The sequence below is a fragment of the Sciurus vulgaris genome (genome assembly GCF_902686455.1).
Source record: "Sciurus vulgaris genome assembly, chromosome: 5".
In the NCBI taxonomy this organism is placed as follows: Eukaryota; Metazoa; Chordata; class Mammalia; order Rodentia; family Sciuridae; genus Sciurus; species Sciurus vulgaris.
This window is the reverse complement of record NC_136465.1, coordinates 110,036,875-110,064,805: the sequence shown is the minus strand read 5'-3', so window position 1 is coordinate 110,064,805 and position 27,931 is coordinate 110,036,875. Positions and strand designations below refer to the sequence as shown.

General features: G+C 40.3%; 1 protein-coding gene across 9 annotated transcripts in view; it reads right to left on the bottom strand.

The window, feature by feature from the left end:
• The window catches only part of PCED1B (PC-esterase domain containing 1B), a 276,290-nt gene that overhangs the window by 158,119 nt on the left and 90,240 nt on the right, over window positions 1-27,931 (bottom strand). For 4 of the 9 annotated variants that reach the window (XR_013763781.1, XR_013763782.1, XR_013763783.1 and 1 more), the window contains exon 3: window positions 15,596-15,775. The gene's annotated coding sequence lies outside the window, so the exon portion shown is untranslated. The other 5 variants (XM_079139623.1, XM_079139625.1, XM_079139624.1 and 2 more) reach the window with 5 other exon arrangements.

Here is a 27,931-nt window from a genome sequence, read left to right as displayed (position 1 = left end):
TAAGAGCGAGAATGAAAAGAGAGCCCATATTAGGGCTTAGTATAGCACCCACCAGACACTAAGCCCCTTAATGACCTCTAGCACAGCAAGCTGTCCCTGCTTGGCTCTAGAAAAAGCACAGACCTGTAGACAGGACCTGGCTCAGACTCCCTCCTGAAACCTTCAGCCCCAAAGGCTCCTTCCCACTCGTGTGCAAAGGCAGAAAAGTACCTCCGTAGGTGCAAAGTTAATCCTTCCACGCTGGTCTCTGGTCCTCTCGCTTCCCCAAGGGTTCCACTTCAGGATGTCCCCCGGTGAGGGGCGTTTTCTTTACTCGGGTTGGCTCCTTTCTTTCAGCATTAAATACATTCTAATTTCTTGCTTTTAAGAAAGAAAGGAAGCTTCTTGACTCCACCTCCAGGACAGTCCTATCTTTTGCCTCCGCTCAAGGCCACATTTTAAAGTGTTGTTTGCGCTGGCTGGCCCGTCCCGGTCTTCACCTCCCACTCATTCCCTCCTTGTATTTCAGTTTGGTTTCCAGCTCCACAGAACCAAAGATGTCTGTCTGCAAATCATCACTGATTTCTTTCTTACCCCTTTTAATGGTCACTTCTGGGTCCTTCCAAGCTCCTGAGGCTGGGGTGCTGTTGACTGCCACGTCTGAAAAACTGGGCTGAATCTGTCTGTGACAACCCTGTATCTCTTCCTGGGATCCTTGGCAGGTTTATTCTCTAGCTCTGGGAATTCCCCCAAAGTTGATCTTTCTCAAGGCCCAGTAATTGGTTCCTTTCTTCTCCAACTTTCTTATTCCTTTGTTGATCCACTCTCAGAGCTACAGGCAGAAGGAGATCACACATCCCCTCTAGCCCTAAACAGTTCTGGTTTAGGCCTGTTTCCCCAGCATAATTATTAATAGCACCCCTCCCCCATCTGGAGTCCTAGTTTGAATAATGACAATTGGCCAATCGTCTTATCAATAGCAATACCATTTGTATGCAGATGGCTCAGAACTGAGGCATTAAAGCACAGTGGCTAAGAGGGAGGGCCCTGGAGTCGGCCCCCCTGGGTTCATATCCTGCCCCACCGGCTTTCCAGCCTCAGAGACTCTGGGCAGGTTGAGTAGTGTCCCTGCATTGAGGAAGCCTTGTCAGTGGAACAAGCAAAGTTTCTTACTATGGATTTCTTAACACGTTAGGGTTAATGAACATTGGCAAGTTCATTAGCATGATACTGCCACATTTTAAATGCTCAATGAATTCAGCTTGGCTCTCTCTCTAACCCAGGTCTGTCTTCTAGACTTAATTCAAGTGCAGAATAAAGTTTGTTGGGGGTTGTGGGGAGTGAGGAGCAACAGATTCTCTAGACACTCATTTATCCTCCCATCCAACTGTGGCTGAATTCCTGAGATTATTCTCTCCTGACCTTTGAACCATCTTTCTAAAGGTAAATATTGATCATTGATGGGAATTGGGTCAGCATATTCTCACAGAGAGCTGCTGTAGAATTTTGCTCAAAACACTGGATATATGTAACTGGGGGAAAATAAACTGCCTCTGAAAATGCTTGGGGCAAGTCTTTTTTATTTTTCATGACTGATTGTTTCCACTATTCCTGAGATAGCAAAATCCTTGGATGATTTCCTCCATATAGATCAGTTTAACTATTTCTTGATATACATACATACATACATATTTTGAAAATACACTTCAGGAAGGAGGATATATTTTCCATATATTCTGAAAAATTGAGCACAGTGACAAATTTCTTCTGTTGTAAGTCCATGGTTAGCCTTTTTATTTTTCACTAATTTTTCTTGATCTATATTATTATTATTAGTCTTACTCTGATTAAAACATTATTTCTAAAATGGTCTAGTTTTGTGTGGGGGGTGGGGAGAGCAGGGATTAAAGCCTGGGGTGCTTAACCACTGAGCCACATCCCACGTCGTTTTTTTCTTTTTTTAACTTTTTATTGCGACAGGGCCTCACTAAGTTGCTTAGGGCCTCGCTAAGTTGCTGAGACTGGCTTTGAACTTGTGATTCTCTTGCCTCAGTCTCCCGAGCCACTGGGATTACAGGCACACACCATCACACCCAGCAAGACAGACTTTTTAAAAAGCAATTTTGTCACGGAAACTTTCCTATTTCCCCAGACAGAAAAATCTCTCCTTCCTCTGACAAAGGCCTCTACTTAACACTTGGTTTTGTTTTGTACTACACCTAGCTACCTGTGTGCCTCTCAATTCCAGCCTGCCCTAGTCTGTGATGGCAGACTGGGTCTCACCCAGCCTTGTCACCGTGACTGCCCAGAGACTTAGCATCCTAACAGTATTCATGGAGCATTGGCTCAGTGCCAGCGTGTTCAGTTCTTACAACCCACTGGGGTAGGAACTACTGTGACCTCCATTTCATAGATGAGTAAAGGGAAGAAGCAGAGAGAGGTTATATAAATTGCCCAAGACTGGCCCATTGGTAAATGGCAGAACTGGTCTATTATTGACAGTAATTTATTTATTTATTTATTTATTTATTTATTTATTTATTTATTGGTGGCACTGCAGAACCCAGGGGTACTCTACCATTAAGCCACATCTCCAGCTCTTTTAATATTTGATTTGGCAACAGGGTCTCACTAAATTGCTGAGGCTGGTTTGAATTTGGGATCCTCTTGCCTCAGCCTCCCCTCATCACTGGAATTACAGGTTTGAGCTACCACACCCAGTGACAGTAAATCTTTTAATCCATTTGATAAGTTTAAAGTTTTGTTTTGTTTCTTTAGGAGATAATATGCCTCCAGGCCCTAAGCTTGTTAAACTTCAGATGTAAATACTTGTTAAAATTAGGAAGAAAAAGTAATCTTATCTAGAAAGAAATATCTGTATGTAGCTTTTATCTTTGTTATTCAAAATAATATTTTGTGCACAGCTTAAAATTTTTTTATAAGGAAACAAAGCAGGTATGAAGTTAACTTAGTTGGATTCTCATCAGATTGTGAGCTAGAATTCTCAAGGGTCAATGGAAACCCTAGTGCTGCATTAAAGTTTTATTTTTATTTCAAAAAATTTTATACTCATGCTGACAACTTGAGATTCTTATGACTGGATAAAAAGTTCCCATGATTGAAGAAGGGACTGGGTAGCTAATAATGACTAGTTGCTTTCAACCAATGATTAGGTTGGATCCTGAAAATTCTGTCTCCAGGACAGGCCACAGAAGGCCATTCATACTGTGACGGGAAAACAGGGCTGAGTCAGCAGGTCTGGGTTTCTGCCCGTCCAGTGCTCATTTATGAGGAACTAGCCCCTGTGCTCTTTCAGGGAAATTACACAAAAGAACTTTAAAAATGAGTATAATTTTATTATTGTTGTTGTCCTCAACACAGTGACATCTGAATTCTATGTGCAATAGTGTTTCTGTGAGAAAACTTTCTGAGTTAAAACATGAGATTCTAGGGGCTGGGGTGTTGCTCGGTGGTAGAGCTCTTGCCTAACATGCACAAGGCACTGGGTTCAATCCCTAACACCACTACAACCAAAAAAAAAAGTTTTCTAAGAGCAGGTAGGTCTCTGTCTCCCACATCTCTACCCACACTGTCTCTTAAAGGGATCTGAAAGACCTGGGGACCTGGGTTCCCATTGCTCATCTGTGGTCAGGGGGACTGAGGACTTGCCTGGTTTCAATCTTTATGCGTTGGAGCAGGAGGAGAGACAAGGGTCAACGGGTGAGGAAAGTAATGGCTCTTCTTCCTTCAGCTGCAAATTTAGACTCTGGAGTGTCTCTTTCTGTGACCATGTCTTCTCTCTTGTCCTCCAGTCCCCAAAACAAATCAATAATGCTGCATTGCCCACTTTGGAATGAATTGTGGAAATCAAATAAAATGCTCCATAAACATCACACATGTTCAGTGTCACTTGTTCTGAGCCACCTCAGCATATGTGGGGGTGGGCTTAGTGGCAAAGGGAGCTTTCCAGTTACATGAAGTATTTAACTATTTAGCAACACTAGTAGTTTAGTAACATCATTTAGTGTACCTCCAATAGGATTTAAGTACTTTATCTGCTTGCTTATTTATTCCTCTTAAACATGCTAAGAAATAATTACATTACTTTTTCTTACTTTCCACATAAAAAAATCAAGTTTAAAAAAAAGGAGTCATCTGGCCAAGGTCATCCATTTTACAAAAGGCAAGACTGTGAGTCAAAACAGAGGCCAAGACTTTGTGGTCAACCACGACATACAAGATTGTTCAGACAATGGATGCTTCACCTCCTTTCTCCAGTTCACAACTAAATTGGTTATTTCCTGGCTCCCAGCCCATTTTTAGAAATTTGGTAGTTTATCAATCATTCATACCTGATTATCATCATGTAACAGCTATTTTAGTGCTGTTAGGAGAGGTGGACTGACACAGTGATTCCTTCCTAAGCGAGTGCCCAAGAAATGGGATCCTCCTTTCTTAGGCACTTACGGTAAGAAGTTAGAAATGCAAAATTAATGTTAAAAGAAAATGAGAAAACTGGAAAGTACTTACTCATCGAAGCAACTGGTGATTTTAAAATGTATCTCTCAGTTGATTCTAGATCTCTTCCCTAAGTGGAGAGCTTTCCAGGCTGTAGGTCAGAGTGGCCTAGAGTCTGGCAGACAGGGTAAATAAGTTCACCTCTGGGAGGTGCTACATCCGCAGACCAGAGTCTGGGGAGTGATGTCATTTCCGGTGCATCTGGGGCAAATGACACGGGTCAGCATTTACTTTCTTGCTTTAGAAAGTGGATGAATAATGGCTTCAAGACTCTGGTATATGAAAATAAGAAGTGGTAAATAAATACCAAAAATCAAAAAACAAAACAAAACAAAAAACACTAAACCCAGAATCTTCCAGAAAACTGGCTCTGAACTTGTTTTCACTTCACCTTTCTCAGTAATTGGAATGTAACTTATCTTGACTCTTTTTTTATTCTAACAGCTCAGTTCCTCAGCTCTTAGGATTCTTGCTGGTATTGTGCCTTCAGTTGTGAGAAGGAAGAAGGAGGAAGTGGGAAGAGACTCCTGGGGAGATGGCATTTCTCTGTGTTCTAACTTATGCTTAGAACCGTAATCCTGCACCTTAGAGTGGCACCGATGGTTTGCAAAAACGCTTTCAAATCTTTCACTTGGTTCTTTGCCCTTTTTTTTGGAAGAATAACCCCAGCTATAGCTAGGGGAAAACACAGAAAATAAAGGACCTGGGCTAAGGCCCCAGATAAACACAGCAAGCTGCACAGCATCTCCCTCGCTTCCATTAAAAACCAGCAGGTAACTCAAGGGGGACAGTGTGCTTAGAAGGAAATGGTCCTTTGATGGAACAGATAAGCACAGAGCTTTTGCTTTTTGTTTGGAATGGTAGTATTGGGGGAGAAACATTATCACCTCTTCTGCAAATACCAAGATGAAAGAAAAGGAGGAAATGAATGGGGGGGGGGGGGAGAAAGAAAGAAAAAAGGAAGCAAGGCTTTAAGAAAGCTTTTCTCAAAATGGTGAGAGTTCTATAGGTATTTTAAACACTATAGAATAGAGAATTTTTCCATTACATTAACTCTCCCTGCCACCCTAAATGAATATAAAATAACAAAAAACTAGACTAACAGATTCCAAAACATCCTGAATTACATGCCCTCCATGCTATTTTTTATTTTGTTTTTTGAATACTATGCTATTTAGATAAGCTAACCTATAAAATGATGCAGTTGTCATTATTGTTTTCATCTTCTTATATATTGCCATTGATCCAATTATTTTTACATTTTTCCCATGAATTTTAATACAATCATTGCTGTGTCTCCAGGAAGGGCTGCAGTCTAGAACCCAACCCATAGATAACTTGAGTATTTTTTCTTAAAAATTCGTATTACATAACTTGAAAAATCTGCCATTATCTGATCCTAGCAATTCTGTGAGTGACAAATCTTTCCAGTGTTTTAGATTCCAGCTAGCCTGTGCATTGTGAGGATAAAATAACAAGCTATGGGAGGATGACAAATTCTTCTAATCATCAGAAGAGCTGTAATAATGCAAAGGATAATCAGGTTTATACTCTTCAAATTTAAAATGAAGTTGTTTAAGGTCAACCAAAAGATTTTCAATGGATTTTCTTGCTTCCAAGAATTTATCATAATAGCTGGCTACTTTTGAGCTGGTCTATAATCCCAGCAACTGCAAGGGTGAGACAGGAGGATCACAAGTTCAAGGCCAGACTGGGTAATTTAGTGAGATCCTGTCTTTTAAAAAAATAAAAAGGACTGGGAATGTAGCTCAGTGGTGAAGCACCCTTGGGTTCAATCCCCAGTACAAAATAAAATAAAACAAATAACAGACCATTACAATATGGTTTGGATTTGAAATGTACCCCAGTGGCTCATGTGTTAAATGATCTCCAAGGCAGCAGTTCAGAGGTAAGGCCTTATGGAGGTGATTGGATCATGGAGGCTCTGATTTCATTAGCGGATTAATCTATTGATGGAGTCATAATTTATTTTGCTATTGGGAAGCGGTGTATGTTTAGGAAGGTGGGGCCTACTTGGAGGAGTGCCCTGGAAGGGTCTTATTCTCTCTTCCTCTTCTTGTTTTCTCTCTTCCTTTTTGCTTCCCAGCTGCCATGAAGTGAGCAGCTTTGCTCCAACACATGCTCCCTGCCATGGTGTTCAGCCTCCCCACATGCCCAGAAGCAATGGAGCCAAATGACCATGGCCTGAAACCTCTGAAACCATGAGCCAAAAGTAAATCTTTCCTCCTTTAAGTTGATTTTCTCAGGTATTTTGTTACAGTAACAGAAAAATGACTTAACCCATAGTTAACAGCTACTATAGCTATTCCAGCTACTGTTATGATTCTGGCTTTCCATTTCATTCTCCAAAGTTTGGGGAGTTATCTGTTTTTCTTCACCACATTTGACTTTTTCCTAAAACTTAAATGACAACTTATGAATGTTTTATTCCTTCAATGTGCTTTCTCTTGCAGACCTTTCATAAAGCCAGCTCTCATTGTTATCTTCACTCTGCAGAAGATGTAGCAGGCACTGAGAGAGCTTGTGTGACATGTCACCCTGATGGAGCAGGCAGGCACTTGGAGCCAACTCTTGTAACCACAGTGTATGATCTTTGCTGCCTCCTCAGTGGGAGGCCAAACAGGTGTACTGTCATTATTGTCATTCTTAAATTATTTTGCTCATTTTTAGAAGGCAATTCATGCACGTGGCCCAAAACTTCAAAGGGTATCAGAAATATGAGTAAGAAGGAAGTCATGCACCCTTTGGGTTCCCAAATCCTTATTTCTCTTCTAGAAGAAATACTGCCTGCCACTTTCTTCTTGTCTCATCTGAAAGGCTCTATACAGATGTTCTGTATCTTTCTGAGATAGATTATTCTCTCTTTCCTCTTAAAGATCTAATAATCCCTTTTATTAAAGGCAGTTGTTGGGTAATATATGAGTTTCCCTTGAACGGATATTAAACTGCAGAAAAGCTTTGGTAAATCGATCATCCAGATTGTTTCAAATATTCAGATATTTGAAATGATATAGAAACCCATTTCTCACAGCATCCTGCGGCAGGAGGCAGACAAAGCTGTCCTGGGAGGCTGCACCTTGACTGACCTGGGCCACCGTGAGACATGGTGACAACATGTCTGCTCACTGTTAGGTTGGAACCAAAGCTGCCATGCTGTGAAGCAAGTGAGCTGTGAGGTTCTCTGACTTTGCAGCCAACAGACTTGGGTTTAAAACCTCTTCAGTCATTATGTCTGCATGACCTTGGCAGTCATTTAATTCCCCTGTGATTATTTTCTCATTTATAAAATGGTGATAACAATAATAACCACTACCTAGATAGAAGCAAAAATTGAGAAAACAAACCCAGAGTCCTGTGTAAAGGAGCTCCATATCATTAACCATGGCCCATCTAGTCATTCTCTCTTTTTTCAGTCAAAAAATATTTATGATAGGCACTATTCTAGGTAGTAAGGATAAAACAGTGATAAGACTGTTTTGTTTTGTGTACTCGGAATTGAATTCAGGGGCATTTTATCATGGAGTTACCTCCTCAGTCCTTTTTATTTTGAGACCAGGTCCAAGTTGCTGAGACTGGCCTCCAATTTGTGATCCTCCTGCCTCAGCCTCCAGAGCTACAGGTGTGTGCCATCACACAGCAGAATAAAACGTTTAAAAAATGTCCTTGACCTTATGTAATTTATATTTGAATTGGGGGAGGCAGACGATTAAAAAAATAGATGAACTAATTCCTTAGGTGAAAGACCAGAGGATAATGAGTGCTGGATGAGGAGGTTGCAGGGACTGTGAGTTGGCATTTTATTTTTATTTAAATAACAAATTTTGGCAGTACTTGGAATTAAATCCAGGGGCACTCTACCACTGAGCTATACCCTCAGCCATTTTAAAAATTTTTATTTTGAGACAGGGTCTCACAAAGTTGCTGAGGCTGGTCTCAAACTTGTGATCCTCTTGCCTCAGACTCCTGAGTTGCCATGAGTACAGTCAAGCACCACTGCTCACAGCACAAGTTGGCATTTTAAATAGAGTGGTTTGGAAAAGGCTTGTGGAGAAGACAACATGTGAATCAAATTCTGAGGAAGGGGTTAGAGCAAGCTGTGGTGAACCCTGGGGGAAGGACGTCCATGCGGAGAAGTCAGGAAGCAAGTCTGATTAGGCTGGAATGAAGAGTCAAGAAAGAAAGGGGGACAGACCATGGGCCATCTAAAAGGCATGGGCTTTTACTTTTGGGAGCCACTGTGAGGATTTTGAGTGAAAAATGACACTTCTCACTAATTTTTTTTTGCGGGGGGAGTACTAGGGATTGAACTCAGGGGCAATCCACCACTGAGCCACATCCCAGCCCTATTTTATATTTTATTTAGAGACAGGGTCTCACTGAGTTGCTTAGCACCTCCCTGTTGCTGAGGCTGGCTTTGAACTTGAGATCCTCCTGCCTCAGCCTCCCAAGCCACTAGGATTACAGGCGTGCACCAGCTACTTCTCACTAGTGACCACTTAACATGGTCATTCTTGCTGCTCCATCGAGAAGATTGTATGGGGCACAGGCTGCAACAGAGAGGACCAAGTAGGAGGCTACTGAATAATGGGGGAGTTGTGGCGTGGATCAGAGTGGCATTGGTCAAGGGATGGAAAGTGGTCTGTTTCTGGATATAGTGTTAAAATAGAGGCAATAGAATTTGCCAGAGGGGAGAGGTGCAATGTGAGAAGAGGTGATGAGGATGGATTTTGACCTGAGCAATAGGAAGTGCAGTGCAATGTTGCCATTTACTGCAATGAAGAAAATAGGGAGAAACAGGTGTCAAGGGTGAAAGTCAAGTGTTTTCGTTTGGAGCTTGCAAAGCTCAAGATTCCTTTTACATATCTCAAACCCAGAGGTTGAATGGGCAGGAATTTCAAGTTGGTTTGGATCCTAATAGAGAAGGTGAAACTAGAGGAGGATGGAGTTGCGATATTTGAGCCCTGGGATCGTCCAGTTAGAGGAAGGCAGGGAGATGAGGGTGAGCCTGTGAATGATTCTGAGAAGACATGGTGAACGAATCAGGAAAACCAAAAGTCTGTAGGGTTTTGGAAGTGAAGAAGAGAAAGGTGTCTCTAGAAAAGATTCAAAAGAAGGTTGTTTGTGTTAGAGACAGATGATACGTCAAGTGGGATGTTGAACCACTGGTGATAACATCCTGTTGGACATTGGTGACCTTGATGGAGGGGTGGGGACAGGGCTAATTGGAATGTCTCAAGAGAGAATGGGAATAGAATTGGAGATGGTACCTCACTCAAGGAGTTTTGCTACAAACAGAAAAGTAGAAAATGGCACGTCTGCTGGAGGGGAAAGTGGAGTTAAGAAAGTTTTATCTGCTTTTAAGATGGAAATGATAATAGCATGCTTGTGTGCTTACAGGAACGATCCAGGAAACAGGGAAAAGCAGATGATGTGAGGAGAACAGGGCAGGACTGCTGGAGCAATGTTGGTAGAAAAAGGAAAAAAAAAAAAAAAGGAGGTGTGACCTAATGCCTGCTGGAGGGATCCCCCCTGGACACGAGCACATCAGGGTCATCAGCTGACAGTGAAGGTGGAGAAGGTGGTATTAGAAGGCGGAGGAGGAAAAGAAGGCACGGAATACTCATCTAGGACACCAGAGAGGCTGTAACCCTGAGCAGCATGAAGGGTGGTTGTGTTTCTTCTCATCTGTCCCAGCTACATGGGTACAGGCACAGAGTAGGCAAAAAAGTATCTAATCAAGCTTGGGGTTTTGCTTTTTTGGTCTGTATTAATGTACATTCATATGATACTCCAAATTCATAATTTATTTAAAATTATGATTTATTTGAAACCAAAACCACAAAAATGAAAAATTTTAATTAGGCAGTGAAAAATATTCCGAGTTAAGTATAAGGGCAAAAATGATATTCCCTTAATGTCAACAACCTTTTAATAGTTCCAGTCACAGATTAACTTAAATTTAACTTTGTGAAATCCACAAATATTTCATCCACATTTTCTATTTTAAGGAACATGGTTATTTTTCTTATCTTCTTGGAATGGAATGCTATATGCAGGCCAGAAATCAGCCCATTAAATATTTACTTATAGATGCATGTATTTCAGCCAGTTGGTGTATTTTGTATTCAGATCCATGCCTGGCTACCTTAAAAACATGACCAAATTTGGCAAATCACAAAACAATGTTTTTTTCTTTTTTTGTATGACTTTAGCTGTCGTCTACATGCTTTTGATAGCTTCTCTTCAAAGCATTTGCATTTAGCACTTTCAAGGACATAAAAATAACGAATAAATTCATTTCTATTTGTATGGTTGTTGAGCTGTAGGGTCATTGGGATTTGGGAGGTTATGGATTGAGAAGAGCCAAATTAGAGGTTTCACTATTCAGGATGGATGAAATGAGAAGTGAATTTATTTTTATTTAAAAAAATTATTATTATTATTATTACCATTATTTTTTGTGGTGCTGGGGATCTAATTCAGGGCCTCATGCGTGCTAGGCACATACTCCAAAACTGAGCCATATCCCCAGCCCTGAGAAGTAAATTTATAAAAGATTCTATTCTATCAGGATTTCTTCAACCTTTCTACAAACTTTCTTAGATGTGTTATGTTTTATGCAAGTTCTTCATTCTGCTCCAGCGTAACTTAGTCGTTCAGAGCATGCCTTTGCAAGCTAAAAATTTGGGTTTAGAGTCCCAAATCCTTAACCCGTGAACTGTGTGACTGTGGGACTGATGCTCAACCCCTCTGGCCTTTTCCGGTTTCAAAGACAAAACATGCAAAGCGCTAAGTAGAGTGCAGGGCACTTAGTAAATGCTCAGTTTATTCTAGGCATTAATAGATGTAGGGATCTAGTTCAACAAAACTAAGTCATTTTGGTCACAGCCACCCTTTTGTCTATTAGGTGACCCTGGCACACATCCCAAGCCCTATAGACAAACAAAGTTGTTAGGGTGGTCAATTGAGCGTAGTGTCCAGGTCACTGACACTTCAGACTGTTTCTTTGTTTCTGGCCTCAGGGATTGAACCCAGAGGCACTTACCACTGAGCAACATCCCCAGCCTTTTTTGTATTTTAGAGAAGGATCTCACTGAGTTGCTTAGTGCCTTGCTAAGTTGCTGAGGCTGTCTTTGAACTCTTGATCCTCCTGCTTCAGCTTCCCAAGCTGCTGTGCCCCACTCCAAACTGTTTCTTAACTGATGTTTTGAGAGAAGACAGGTTTATTCAGTTGGCTATCGCCCACCTTTGTCTCACTCAGAAACCCCTTCCTCCCACCTTGGGGTGCAGGGATCCACATGTGTTGCTGCTGCCCACGACACTCTCTGTCCTTAAGACTCTGATAAGTTGCACTTTGTGCAGTCTGGATCTGTCTGCCTCTGTTTCTGGTCTCACAGCTCCTTCTGCCTTTGGCAGCTGGTATGCATACCCTAAGACTGGAATGTTCTGAAATAATATACGTACATCCATGCTTTAGTAGTATAAAATAATATTTTGAAGGCCAAAGCACACCATAAAAACTAAATATTGACAGGCACCCTATTTGATAGGCCCAGCTCTGTGGACTAGTGTGATCTTCTCCCTGCAGGAACAGACTCTGCAGGAGAGAGAATGACAGAAGCCATCCTGAGGCCAAGTGAGACTCAGGGAGACTGAGCAACTATTGTAACCACACAGTCAGCTAAGCTTGGACCAAGGACTGGGCTTCCTGGACCCTGCTCCCATAGTCCCACAGCCACAGTTCATGATTTTATTTTATTTTTTAAAGATTATAAACCTTTAGCCACGTGTGGTGGCACACACCTGTAATCCCAGCAGCTCAGGAGGCTGAGGCAGGAGGACATCAAGTTCAAAGCCAGCCTCAGCAAATTAGTAAGGCCCTAAACAATTTAGTGAGACACTGTCTCAATATAAAACTTAAAAAGGGCTGGGGATGTGGCTCAGTGGTTAAGTACCCCCTGGTTTCAATCCCTGGTACAAAAAAAAAAAAAAAAAAAAAAGAAAAGTTGCAAACCTTTTTCACTATGTCCAATTTAATACCAAAGGAGCCTTACATTAGGTAGCATTATTCCTCATCTCTAAATAACATTATATTGTTTTAGAAGACTAAACCACTAGCTTAGTTCTCTGATTCCAGTTCTCTCTCCTTCCTTTCTCTTCTCTCTTTTACCAACTTAACCATTTGTTTAAAATGTGCAGTTCAGTGTTAGGTCTATATTCATACTTGTCAAACAGATCTCCAGAACTTTTTCATCTTGCAAATCTGAAACTCTGAACAGTCCCCTGCCCCCTGCCCCACCCCCCAGCCCCTGGTAACTTCCTGTTCTGTTGTCCATTTCCCTTATGTTCACCTGGTTACCACATCTTTAGAGTTGTCAAACCCTAGGTTGGTAACTCTCAGATCCTCTGTGTGTTATGTTCCAGTCAGATGACTTAGCTATTTATGAGTTATAACACATTTTCCTTTTTTCCATCCATGCTGGCATAGACCATGCACACAAAGAAGTTTCACCCCTAGAGCTGAAAAATACCAGGAGGACCTGACAGCAGAAGCTGGCAGAGAATCTTCCTTTATGGTTTACACTCAAGATCTGCACTTCAAAATTTTCTCTTAAAAATACCTTTGATCTTTATTTTCATCTTGTCATACCTTACGGCTCTATCAACAACATTGTCAACTTAAGAAATCTGAATATTCCAAAACTTGGTGCTTTTAAGTGGCATTATGAACTCTAACAGTGGCGATGTTCTCTTTGCTGAAATTAAAATGCTAACCCTTCATTTACTTGAGTGGTGGCATTACAGTTGCAGTAATTTTTCTAATTTTGAAAATTATCTGAAACTTGGTCTTCCTTCCTTCCTTCCTTCCTTCCTTCCTTCCTTCCTTCCTTCCTTCCTTCCTTCTTTCCTTCCTTCCTTCCTTCTTTTCTTTCTTTCTCTTTCTACCACAGATTGAACCCAGTGGCACTTAACAACTGAGCCATAACCCCAGCCCCTTTTTACATTTTCTATTTTGAGACAGGGTCATTCTAAGATGAGGCTGGCTTTGAACTCGTGATCCTCCTGCCTACTGAACTGCTGGACTATAGGCATGTGCCACCACATCCAGTGACATACTACATTTATAAAGCAAATGTTCACACACTTTAAAATGCTATCAACAGCTTAATTCTTGAATGTGAAGTTGTTCTGTCTAGTAGGGTAGAAATAACAATATTTTTGGTATGTGCTGTTCTTCCTTTCTTTCTTCATTAGATAAGTTTGTTCACTGATATCTCTCTCAGCCAGGCACAGTGCTTGACATCCAGTGTTCTAAAAATGCAATAATTACCAAGAGCAAAGAAATCTCTCTCTCTCTCTCTCTCTTTCTCTCCTCTCTCTCTCCTCTCTCTCTCTCTCTTTCTCTTTCTCTCTCTCTCTCTCCTCCCTCTCTCCCTCTCTCTCTCCTCTCTCTCTCTTTCTCTCTCTCCCTCTCTCATTTCTTCTTCTTCTGCTGGTACTGGAGATTGAACCCGGGGGTACTTTACCATTGAGCTACAACCCAGCCCTTTTCATTTTGAGACAGGGTCTCACTAAGTTGCTCAAGCAGGCCTCATACTTGTGATCCTCTTACCTCAGCCTCCCAAAGTGCTGGGGTTACAGGTGTGCACCACTGCACTTGGCAAGGATGTCTCTTTGCTGCTGGTCAAATAAGCTCTGTGACTATGCAGAGATACAATGTAAAATAAATCCTAAGTGAATTATTTTATTTCTCAAGTCTGTTCCTTCTCTCAATAAATGAAACCAACATCCCCTTGATTGTTCCAGACAGAAACATGAAGATCCTCTGTGACTCCTTCTTCCACTTTGTCCACCACAATAGAATAGATCATACCTCCGAAACTGCTCTCATCAGTCCACTTCTCTCCCCTCCACAGCTTCTACCAAGAGTCCAGTTCAAATCTGGACTCTTGCTGTGGCTTCCTAATTTTTCCAGCCTGTTCTTTTCTTCCTCTGGGTCTGTTTTCTAATCTGTGGTCTTTGCTCTTTCTAAGATGCAGACTTTAGGATTTCACTTCCCTGCATAGGCCCAATCTTGCCTCCTTGATCATGCTGAAATGTTTCTGAAGATACCAGCCTTTCTGCCTTAGGCACATTAGCCAAATCCAGAACAGAAACCTGAAGATCCTGTTGAGAAGGCATCCCCAACCCCTTAGATAACAACAGGAATGACCAACACTTACTGAGTAGACTATTCTGAGCACTTTAGGTGTAGTAACTCTTTTTACAAAATCAACACTAATAAATATTGCTGCCATTTATCGAGAGCTTCCTGTATATCCCAGTGTGATATATCCATTAGTTACCTTTAGAGCACCCGCAGGGTAGGCATTACTGTCTCCACCAGGATAATGAGAGGAGGGAAAGGACTGGGTTTGCCTCAGGTCAGTCGCACGGGAAGAAGCAAGGTGTGAATCAACCGGGCCTCTGCCTGATCTGCTCTCTCTGCTCACCACCAGCACGGGACGCCTCACTGCGCCCCAGACGGCACAGATGCCACACCTGCAGTGGTGATGTATGTGCAAATTAACTGCAGCCACGTCAAGCAGCCTGCTTTGACTTATTACTTGGAGGGGAACACAGGCTGACAGTAGGTCAACAGTGCGTGGCTGCTTTGATTTCAGGTATATGACTAGGGACCGCAGGTTCAGGAGTCCTACAACTTATAGACTCAGAGGGTCAGGAACCTGGAAAGATTTCTTATACTTCCTTTATTTATGGTGACTGCTTACACTGCTCAGTGGGGAAGAAAACCCAACAAATTGTGGAGGTTCAGGGAACCGCGTTAGCCCGCAATGTCTGAAGGAGAAACTCATTCACAGAGCTTGATTAACCACAGACGGATGTTTTAGGAGGAAGTAGGCTAAGAAAAATCTGCAACCCTAGCCTATCATAAGCTTAGTTTGTGCAAGAAAACCAGAGAAGGAGCTTATAATTTCTTTAAATGGAAAAGGCCCCCAAATGTTTTGTCTGAATAAGTCCTTAGTGTATATCACAGGACGGATGCAATTTCTTTAGGCTGCAAATGAATACTTACATGTTTGTGCAAAGAAGCTTTCCTTGTTGTCCTGTCTCTTCATCATTGGGTCCAGAGGAGATGGGAAAAGGAAGGAAGGGAGGTCAGTGGGCATGGCACACTGTCACCCATGCTAAGAAGAGAAAAAGGTTGTTGTGAGTTCTGCTTGGTCACGTGCTGGTTGGCTGAGTCATCCTGGTCCTATCAAGAGAGAGACAGCACTTCCGTCAGCAGGCTGGGCAGCTGGAGGGCATGGCCCTGTGGCCTCGGCCTGCTCTGAAGGGGCAGCCGGGGCTTCCTCTTTTAGGAAGCTAATTAGATACAATTTTGGCTCTTCTCAGCGTTACCCGATAAGTCCAGCTGCCAGCTCCCCACTTTTCTAGCAATCTAACAGGCTGCTCAAACCAACCTCTGATATTATTTCAGTGTTAGGTAGTAGCTAGCAAAGGGTGGTACAAAGCAAAGGGTGGTAGTTAATTTGTGAAAAATAAACAGAAGCAAAGGAGCTAATGGGAAAACATGTCAAGAGAAAAGGACTTGGTACTAACTCTTGACAGGGTCTATTGAGGTTGATGTGAAGCTAGGAATTATGGCCAGAGGTGCCTCCATTTGTCTGGGAAGGAAGATTTCTTCAGTAGAGCAGGTGCACTAAGATAGCTTCTAACCAGTTATTGACCCCGGCGCCCACATTAACATGGGATTGACTTGTAGATGAAGCCCCCTAAATAGGATGGCCACCATGACAGTTCCTGAGAGGACCAACTGAGGTCAAAAACTCCACCATCCAACATGAAGGAAGAGTTGAACACCTGATTGACAGAGTAAAGAAGGTGATCCCCAGTTCTCCTGGGAAATACCAAACAGTAATACATTTGGAGACAGCATTGTCTTCTTGGTCGATCTCTGCTCAGAGAGGGCCCACTTTCTTGAGAGTGCTCTCTGCTTAAGCCTCACTTTGCTTTTATTTTACTTTCACCTCACTTTCTCTTTACTTTCACTTACAACAAAGTTCTCTTGCATGGGTTTTGGTGTCTGACTTTAAATTTTCTTTCATTGGAACACAAGAACCGAGGTTTGGAGTTTTAGTTCTCGTCTTTCCTGTGACATGAGCAAATTATTTTCCATATTTGGGGACAATGACCTAAACTAATTTAGCTCTTCATCTATCACTTTCAAACCAAAGTCTCTTTATTTTCAAGTACTTTGACTACGGGACTCCAACTAGATCCTGTAGAGAACACCGTGGTAACTCCCTGTGCACCTCTCCTAATACAATTCTGGAATTTTCTGATCATTTGCTAGCAACTCCTTTAAAGTCCCTTCCATCCTGGGCAGTGAGGCATTTGCTTCTGATGCCTAGCAAAGTTGATTCCAGTTTCAATTGATTGAGAGCTTGTCAAAGTCCCTTGTCATTCAAAGCCAAACCACTTAGGAGGAGGACAGACACGGGCTAAGCCATCTAATCACCATTTGCATATTTTGGGGGTGTTGGGGTTTTAGGAAACAGTGGAACTAGAGCAGTACCCTGACTACACTCAGACCTGTTTCCTCGTTTTCTTTTCCAACATACGAGGTTTGTCCTTAAAATACCCGGAACTTTTTAATTGATGAATTCATGTAACAGAGGCTGGAGAAACTGGAAGAAACTCCTGCTTGTCCCCAGCAGGTTGAAGGAATTGCCAAGGAGGGAGAGGCAGAGCAAATCCACCAGGCCCCAAGCCAGCTGTAGACCATGTTACGTTCATACCCACCGAGTGCTGCCATGGTCCTTCCTGCTTTTTCCTCCCACCTTCCCTTCCTCCCCTTACCCTCCCTTCATTCCTTTCCTCCTTTTCATAAGACCAAAAGAGAAGCTATTGACTAAATTAGCTTACGGTTATGGTATCTATATATAACTTCAATTACAAGGAAAATCAAGTGGTTAGGGAATTAAGCCACAATGTTCAGACTCTTTTATGGGAAGAATCACTGCGTGTATAGCATTTATTGCCAAATTAGATAGAAATGTTATGGTCCATCTGTAGAAATCAGGTTATTTGCATTTGCAGAAAATGAGGGAGGCACATTTGGAGGAGCGATTAAGAGCCACCTAGACCCTCTTCTGTATGCCTGACTGCCTTCTGTGCTCGGTAGGCAGTAGCAGATTCAGAAACTAAGACCAGGAGTAAATCCAGAGCACAATGCACACCCTGAGAACACCAAACCAGGAGTTTCAAATGCCAGTAATGGTTATGGGACCAGATATGAGATGTTAATGAGTAAATGACCAGTATCTGTTCTTGGGATCTATATTCATTTTGCATATTAAACATGGAAGAGTAATCCTCACTTCTTTCAAGAATTGTACATTTTTTTCCTTGAAATTCTTAATGGTCTCATTATATCTCTTCTTTGGCCACTTGGGAAAATAAAAATGCTTCTCCACTTTTCAGGAAAAAACAGAAGTGAGAGTATGGTGGTGGTAAGTGACAATTAATAGTCTCAGTGTTGGAGACAATAGAGGATGGTAAGGATTGCGGAAAACTGGAGAATGCATGTGCCAATTAAGTGGACGGTAGCCATTCTGTTCTAGCAGATTACTTCTTGAGGAAATATTGATACTGGGCAAAAAACCTAAATAAACCCTTTAGTTTCACTAGCTCTTAGAATTCACTAATTTTAGATACCACACAACTGTGCAATGTGTTACTAATTCTCATTGACCTCACTGTAGACAATACCGCTGGCGTGTGGGTTATGATGGAAATGGTTGCCTAAGTACTAACTTAGGAACTTTAGTAACTTCAAGACCACTTTTGCTGAAAACACTGACTCTTCATTTGGACCTGCAGATGTCTGGTAGGTGACCAGGTTGGCATCTCTGCCTTCATATTGCCTCTGTCTCCTATGATGTCTAAACCTTTGGGTCGGATTCTACTCAGCTCTGCCTGTAGACATAGGGGACATTTGAGAAATGTTTTGTTCAAAACTATAATATAGAGTTAATTTGTTCTAGACTTGTCTAGTCTCTCTCTCCTCTCTCTTGGGCTAAAGACACCTACCAAGAACCAGGTATAGAAATGCAAGACCGTGAAAGGAGTGAAAAGAGGTGGTAACCTGAGTTCTGGAATATCTCCATCTATTCCCATGAATAGTCCTCCTCTTTATCAGCCTCTCCCTCTCCCTCCTCATTCCTGTCTGTGGGATGAGCTTCTGAGCCTAGGTTTGGTAACAATACGTCTTCAATATTGCCACATAATCCAACTTTTCAGAAGACAAAGCTGTATACATAGATTTTATGAGCTATATCCTGATTTTTAAATGTCAGCTCATTTAAAACACACACACACACACACACACACAAACAAAAAAATAAGCACCACATAGGTAAAATCAAACAACTTTGCAGTTTTGCAGTTATTGGGCTGTACTTCTATCTAGACAGTAAAGGTGTCAAATTTGGGCAAATATTTGGGAATCAGGGACTGCACAGCCTCAGATCAAAGCCAGGCAGTGGGGAGAAGACAGGTAGGTAGTGAGATGCAGAGGCTATGAAACGGGTAGAAGTGGAGAATTCTGAACCCATCTTTGCCTTAGGAACAGCCTTTTTCTTCTAGCCGGAGCAAACACAAGCAATGGTTTCCCAGGCAACGTCTGGTCTGGCACAGTCTGGAAGCTCACATGTTCTGAAATGCTGCATCATTTCTTGATGGGCAGGTTTTGGCCCAATTCCCCAGAGATTTGCCAATCTAGGAATGGAAGTGGAGATGGTCTTAACTCTCTCTTGCAGTGAATTTCAACCCTTTTACTAAGTGCAAAGAGTCCTTAATGAATTCTCAATGTCTTTATGTTTGTAACATCTTGGAATCAGGTTCTCAAAACCTGAATCCCTCATAAGTATTTTTTAGGTGTTGTTTATATTTTATTTGTGGTGCTTATAGTGGATGAATATAGATAATTGGATACTTGTAACACCAATATATTGATACTATAATTGATCTGAGTGGCTTAGTATTTCTTCACAATTGGACAGATTTTAGTGACTGCTTTGAGATAGATTGCTATGTTGCTCAGGTTTATATATATTACTCCTCAAAGATGAATTTAAAGATATTTGCTTCCTGCTACTAAGGTGTCTGAGGAGGGAGGATCACTTGAGCCCAAGAATTCATGGCCAGCCTGGGCAATATAGCAAGCCCTTGTTTCAAAACAACAATGAAAAGAACTCCAAAACAAACAATTAAAACTCCCACCATATTAGCTTCATTTGTTAAAAAATAAAAATATTAATAAAATTGTGTTAGGGCAGTTTCAACAACCATACCATCTATAACTTTAAAAAAACCTTCTTTAGGTTTCCAGGTTGAAAGACCAATCGTCCTGGTCATAACCACCGTCTTGCCTGCCAGGTGACCCTGGCATACATCCCAAACCCTACAGGGCAAACAAAGTCATTAATGTGGTCACTTGGGCATGTGGTACCTGTCACTGAGGACACACAGTTTCTTTGTTTTTATTTTTTATTTTTTCTCAGTACTGGGAACTGAAGCCAGGGTCATTTTACCACTGAGTTACATCCCCAGCCCCTTTTGTTTTTTAATTTTGAGACAGGGTCTCATGTAGTTGTTTAGGGCCTCGTTAAATTGCTGAGGCTGACTTTGAATTTGTGATCCTCTGTCTCAGCCTCCAAAATCACTGGGATTACAGGTGTGCACCACCACGCCCAGCACAGACTGTTTCTTCAGTGATGTTTGACATGTTAATGGTCTTCGAGGAAGGCCAGGTACATTCTGGTTGGTTATGGCCCACCTCTTTCTATACCATGTCTAGCTTGGTATAGAAACCCCTTCCTTCTTCTGCTTTGGGAGCAGGTCTTGCTATCACCCAAGACATGTTCTGTCTGAAAATCCTAATCATGGAACTTTGTGCAGTCTTGGATATTTGCCTGCCTCTTGTCTCTTAGCCCCTTCCACATCTGGTGACAGGTTCTCAAACACTAGGACCAGGTTTTTCCAAAACACCTTCCATACAACTTCAAACAAGTCAGTGTTTTTTAGAACACTGGAGAAGTAGAACTTAAGTCAACCATTGCACCTTTCAATCCATATCACACATGACCTTTTTTGTTCAACTCTCTCGTACTGTTTCTACTTACTTTCCAATGAGCTGAACTGAGATGGATCAGGTTATTGGTCCGGCACAGCAGTGGAATGCTGTAGGCACATTATATCCCGACAGTAGTCAGGCATTTGGCAAAGCCTGTTGCTACAGCCTTAGCATTCTAGATAAGACGAAGACATTCATGTGGGCTAGATAAGAGCACATGTCAGTGTGCTCATAGTCATCTGTATTCAACATATCATTCAACATTTACTCAGCAAATATTTATTGGGCATTTATAGACTAGTACAGCTCGTCGTTCCTCTATAATTAGAGGAACAAAAAAAAATTTTTTTTTTTTTGGTAGAAGGCATTGGCAAGCAAATAGAAGCTTTGAAACAGGAATACACACACACACACACACACACACACACAATTTTTTAAAAAGTAACTACTGTAATCTTGAATGGAGAATAGATCGTATATTCACCGAAAGTGGGTATTGAAATAATTTTGAAATGTCATAGGTGAAACATGGTGTTTCATTATATAAGATGATATACCTGAACATTAATTAATATTCTATTTTAATATTTTAGGCTTAGGTTTTAGGTTTACAGAGAAACTGAGCAGAAAGTATTGAGTTCTAACATACCTGCATTTTTGTCATGTGACAAAATACCTGAGAAAATCAACTTAAAGGAGGAAAGATTTATTTTGGCTCATGGTTTCAGAGTTTCAATCTGTAATCACTTGACTTCCACACTCTGGGCTTGTAGTGAGGCTGAACATCACGACAGGGAGAGTGTGACGGAAAAAAGTCGCTCATCTCATGACAGTCAGAGAGAGAGAGAAAGAGAGAGAGAGGGAGAAACAAAGGGTCTGGGGACAAGACATACCCTTCAAGGGCACATCCCCTTCTTCAATAGACCTCACCTCCTAAATTTCCACCACCTCCCAACAATCCATTTGACCGTGAAACCATTAATGAACAAATATATTGACAAGATCAAAAACTTATCATCATTCCATCCCTTCCTAAAAGCCCCACCTCTGAACATTGCTGCATTTAGGACCAGACCTTCAACACGCCAGGCTTTGGGGGACATTCCAGACCCAAACTACAAGAATACCCTTTCCCCTACTTACCCCTCACATTCCTCTCTTATTAACATTTTGTACTACTGTGCTCTTTTCCTCTAATTGATGAACCAGTATTGATATGTTAACCACAGTCCATAGTTCAGAACAGTGTTCGCTAGTGGAGCTGTCAAATTCTACAGATTTTGACAAATGCATAGTATCATGTGGCCACCGTTACAGTTTCATCCAGAAAAGTCTCACTCCCTGTGTTCTGCCTGATGATCCCACCCTGCCTCCCCGAGAAACCCTGGCTACCATTGTTCTTCTCACTGTAGTTTGTCTTTTCTGGATTGTCAGGAAGTTGGAGTCATGCAGTACATGGGCAGACCACAACTTAAGATGGTTTCACTCAACAGTTTCCAACTTTGTCATGGTCTAGAGTTGGTACCCACACAGTAGAAAACATACTTCAAATTTTGAGTTTTAATTTTTTCCAGGGCTAGTGTGATATGTGGTACACTCCTCCCTTGTGATGTTGTGCAGCAGCAATGAGCCACAACTTCTGGTCAGCCACGTGATTAGGAGGGTAAATGACCCATATCTATTGTGTAGTGTTTGCTCAGCTATGATGTTCAGTGGGAGAAGGTGTATTAAATGCATTCTTTTAAAAAAACTTTTTAAATTAGTTATACATGACAGTAGAATGCACTTTGATACATCATATAAAATGGAGTATAATTTCTCATTCTTCCAGTAATACATGGTAATTTAGTAGATTAAATTTTTGACTTATACCATTTTCAACTTATGTGAGTTCATTGGGACATAACCCCATCGATAGTCTAAAGAGCATGATCTTTTTAGATGGACTTTTTTCACCTAGCAATAAGCATGACATTAATCTGTCTTTTGCTTGATAGTCCATTTCATTTTATCATTAAATAATATTCCATTGCATGGGGTACCACGACTTGTTTATTCACTCACCAATTGAAGGACATCTAGGTTGCTGCCAAGATTTAAAAACTATGATACAGCTGCTAAAAAATATTTAAATGGAGGATTTTGTGTGGCTAAAAGTTTTTACCTCATCTGGGTAAATATCAAGGAATATGATAGCTGAATTGTATAGTATAGTAAGGCTGTTTAGCTTTGTGAGAAACTACCTATCTGTCTTCTGAAGGGGATGCACCGTTTTGCCTTCCTATCAGCAATGAATGAGAATTCCTGTTACTCCACATCCTCACCAGCATTTGATATTGTCATTGTTTTGGATTTTAACCATCCTAATAGGGGGGTAATAGTATCTCATTGCTTTGGTTTGCGGTTCCCTAATGACATAGATGTTGAGCATCTTTTCATGTCTATCTTCTTTAGTGAGGTATCTAGGTCTTCTGACTTTTTAAAAATTGGATTGTTCACTTTCTTATTGTTGAGTGTGAAGACACCTTCATATATTTTGGAAACAAGTTATTAATTAATATGTATTTTGCAAATATTTTCTCCCAGTCCATGGCTTGCTTTTTATTCTTTTAACAGTGTATTTTGCTGTGGCCTATAATCTCAGAAGCTCGGGAGGCTGAGGCAAGAGGATCACAAGTTCAAGGCCAGCCAAGACCCTGTTCCAAAATAAAGAAAAATAAAAAGGGCCCAGGATGCAGTTCAGTGTTTAAGCACTCCTGGGTTCCATGCCCAGTATCAAAAATAAACAAACACCCCCAAAATAGTTTCTTTGGCAGAGTAGAAGTTTTTTTTTTGTTTGTTTGTTTATTTTTTGTTTGTTTGTTTGTTTGTTTTCTGTGGTACTGGGGATTGAACCCAGGGTTTTGTACTTGTGAGGTAAGTACTCTACCAACTGAGCTATGTCCCCAGCCCAGAAGTTTTCAATATTAATAAAGTCCCATTTATCATTTTTTCTCTCATGGATTGTGCTTTTAGTGTTGAACTAAAATTTACTACCAAGTAGCTCATCACCTAGATTGTCTCTTATGTTATCTTTTAAGAAGTTTTGTTAATTTTGCATCTTATACTTAGGTCCATGACACATTTTGAGTCAATTTTTGTGAAAGGTATAAAGTCTGTGATAATTTAACTTTTTTTTTCTTCCTTCCTCCCTTCCTTCCTTCCTCTCTCCTTCTCTCTCTCTCTCTCTCTCTCTCTCTCTCTCTCTCTCTCTTTCTCTCTTTCTTTCTTTCTTTCTTTCTTTCTTTTTTCTTCTTTATATCTCACGTGGATGTCCATTTGTTAAAAAACAAACAAACTATCTTCTTCCATCGAATTGCAACGCTCCTTTGTGGAAGATCAGTTGACTACATTTTTATAGGTCTATTTCTGGACTCTATTATGTTCCTTTGCTCTATTTGTCTATTCTCTCACCAAATGTGCTATCTTGATCATTACAACTTTATGGTTGAGTCTTGAGGTTGCACAGTGTCTGTATTCCACCTCTGTTCTTCAATACTACGTTGACTGCTCTGTGACTTTTGCCTTTCCTTATAAACTTTAGAATAAATTTGCTGATATTCACAAAATAACTTGCTAGAATATGGATTTGTATTGCAACAGACCTATAGATCAAGTTAGAAAGAACTTTGAGCCTGACAAATTTGAGTTTTTTGACCATGATCATGGGGCAGCTTTTCCTATATTTAGTTTTTTGATTTCTTGCCTCAGTTTTATAGTTTTCCTCATAAAGACCTTATACAGATTTTGTTAGATTTATGCCTTTGTATTTTTTCTTTGGTGCAAACATAAATCGTGTATTTTTAATTTCAAATTCCAATTGTTCATTGCTGGTATGTAGGAAAGCAATTACTTTTGTACACTAACTTTGTATTCTTCAGTCTCGCTGTAATCACTTATTAGTTTAGGGGTTTTGATCTTGATTCTTTGGTATTTTCTATATAGACAGGCATGTCATCTCTGAACAAAGTTTTATTTCTCTCTTCTCAATCTGCGTATCTTTTCTTTCTCCCCATACCTTTTTTCTCTTTTCTCCTTTTCTTTCTTCCTTTTTTTTTTCCCCCTTTGGTATTCATGCATTAGGAGTAACAGGGGCTATTCTTGCCTGCTCCTCATCTCCAGGAGACACACCTAGTTTCTTACCATTAGGCATAATGTTAGGTGCAGTTATTTTGTAGGTATTCTTAAGTTGAGGAAGTTCCCTGCTATTTGTAGTTTGAATTTAAAAAAAAATTATGAACTAGTGTTGAATTGTATCAAATGCTTTTCTTCATCTATTGGTATGACTATATGATTTTTTTCTTCTTTAGCCAATGGATATAATGAATATATTAATTGAATTTTGAATCAGTTGAACAAGCCCTGTGTGCCTGGATTTAAACCCACTTGGCCATGATGCATAATTCTTTTATATATTGTTTTAATCAATCTGTTTAATATTTTTGGGGGATTTTTGATGTGTGATTATTAGGCCCAAGACTTAACATCTGTGCAGCCATCTTAAATCCTTACAAGCCATCTTATAAAATAAGTTTCGCTTTCCCACCCTAGAGGGACACTTACAGAGAAAACAAAAGTTAAAATATAACTTCCCTTCCCACCACCTGTTAACCAACCTAACTGAAATATCTCCTTATTTGTCCCATTAGCCTACCACAATCCTTCCAATGGCCCACCACAAGCTTCTATGCAAGCAGCTCATAGACCTTACGCAAGCAGTCCAAACCCACCCTAAAAAATACCCTGAAGTTAAGCCCTGCCTGCCTCTCTCGCTTTTCTCTGAGTGATGGCCTTTGTCAGATCCTAGCTGACAACTAAAACTTTCTATGTGTGGATCTCCTCACCTGGTTTCTGTGTCGCTCATCTGTGTCTCATTTCCCTTTCAGTGATCATAAGAGATATTTGTGTAAAGTGGGGCATGGTGATGCACGCCTATAATCTAGCCACTCAGGAGGCGGAGACAGGAAAATCACAGGTTCAAGACCAGCCTCAGCAACAGAGCAAGGGCCTATCTCAAAATAAAAAAAAATAAAAAGGGCTAGGGATGTGGCTCAGTGTTCAAATGCCTTGGGTTCAATCCCTGGTACCAGGAACAAACAAACAAAACAAACAAACAAAACCCCAAAAAACCAAACAACAACAAAAACAAAACTGAATTGAAAAAAAAAAAAAATTTCTGCGTAGTTTACTTTTCTTTTAATGTCTTTGTGTGGCTTTGGTATTAGAATAACATTGACTTCATAGACTGAGATAGGAAGTATTTTCTCAGTCTCTGTTTTCTAGACGAGACCGTAGAGAACTGGTGTAATTTTTTCCTTGAATATTCAGTAGAATTCACCAGTGAGCACATTTGGGTCTGGTACTTTGTTTCAGAAGTTTACTAATTATTCATTAACTTTCTTTGATAAATATTGACTTGTTCAGATTATCTGTTTCTCCTTGTATGAGGTTTAATAGATTGAATCTTTAGAGGAGATGGTTCATTTCATGCAAGCTATATCTGTGAGCATACAGTCAATCCTAATACTCCTTTGTTATCCCTTTAACGTTCATTGAATCAGTAATAATGACCCCTTTTTCATTTCTGACATCAGTAGTTTGTGTTTTCTCTTGGTTTGGCATATCATTATAATTTAGTAATACTATTTTTATTAGAAAAGAGGGCAGATATACTTTTGCATAGCTGGTTTTCTAAACTGCCAATTTACGTGCTTTGCTGTTTTTCCATTTTATCTAAGGCTCGTTATATATTCAATGCAAATAACCTTTCGGCTTGTCATACATGCTGCAAATGTTTTTATTCCAACTTTTTATTTTCCTATTTTGTTCTTGCATAAGCTAAAAAGTCTTTCAGTATTTTTAAATTGTTTTGCTCTTTGCTGTTGTGTTTACAGAGCATTTACTCTGTGTCAGGCAAAATATATAGTGATTTACATGTATTATCTCAATTAAACCCTGAGGTACTTTATCTCCATTTTATGAATCAGAAAACCAAGGCACAAATAAGTTGAGTATCCTGTTTAAGATGGGCACATCTAGTCAGTGGCAGATCTGGGATTTGAAGCTAGTAACTGTCGTGCTAGAGATTTAACCCCTAAATTCTACTGCCTCCTAGCAAAACACTCCATTTGAATATGATATTACTACCACGCTTACTAGCATGTTGTGTTTTGGGGAAGTTTCTGTCTCTAAATGAATTTAGAAAGACAATCAGAAGAGGAGGGAGGGTAGGTGAAGGGAAAAGAAACAGGTTTACATATTTTTTGTGTTTTACATATTTAAAAAAGTTATACTCAGAACACTACTTTCAAAATGTCAAGATTTTCAAATTCCATAATGTACAACTATATTTCATAATCTTTGAAAAGTTCAAAGAACTTCTTCACATTTTGGAATAGGGTTGATGTTAACTGGTTTGACTGATGGAAAAGAAAATTAAGTTGATGGAATATTGGAAGATGTGGAAATAATTGCAAAAGAGATAAACTAAGCAGTTTTCTTTTCCAAAAAGGTGATTATAGATTGAACTGGAAGCGTTTCAGAGTTTGAATTTTTTTTTTTTTTCAGATCTCAGAATATTTGCATATGTCTCTTAGAGAGAGAGAGAGAGAGAGAGAGAGAGAGAGAGAGAGAGAGAGAGAGAGAGATCAGTCTTGGGGAATGAGACCCAAACGTAAACATGACATTCCTATGTGTCTCATATACACCTTACATACATAGCCCAAAGATAATTTCATACAATATCTTAAACAATTTTGTTTAAGAAACAAAAGTTTCATGATGCGGAATTTCCCACTTGTGGCATCATGTTGGCACTCGAAAAGTTTTGGATTTTGGGTTTCCAGATTAAGGATGTTCAATCTGTATTAACTTCAAGAAAAAAAGACAAGTGGTTAAAAAGTCTAATTGGAGTGTACTATAACACCCGACTGTGATTTCTTGTGATTTCTGCCTGCGTGGGTATAATGAAATAAACAATGAATAATTATTTGTACAAAAAAAAATAAAATAAAATAAAGAAGGAAAAAGAAACTAGAAACTGAATGGAAGGTGAGGAAGCAGAAAATGGAAAAAGTAAGAACAGACAGCTCTGCTAGACTCAGGTATGATTTTCTTAGACCTTCCCGACTTGCTTCAGTATCTGATCTCAGTATCTGAACTACCCTGGGACTGTGAGAGTAATCTCGTGTCCATCTGGTGCTCACTGTAGCATGCCACTTACAGGGACCACAT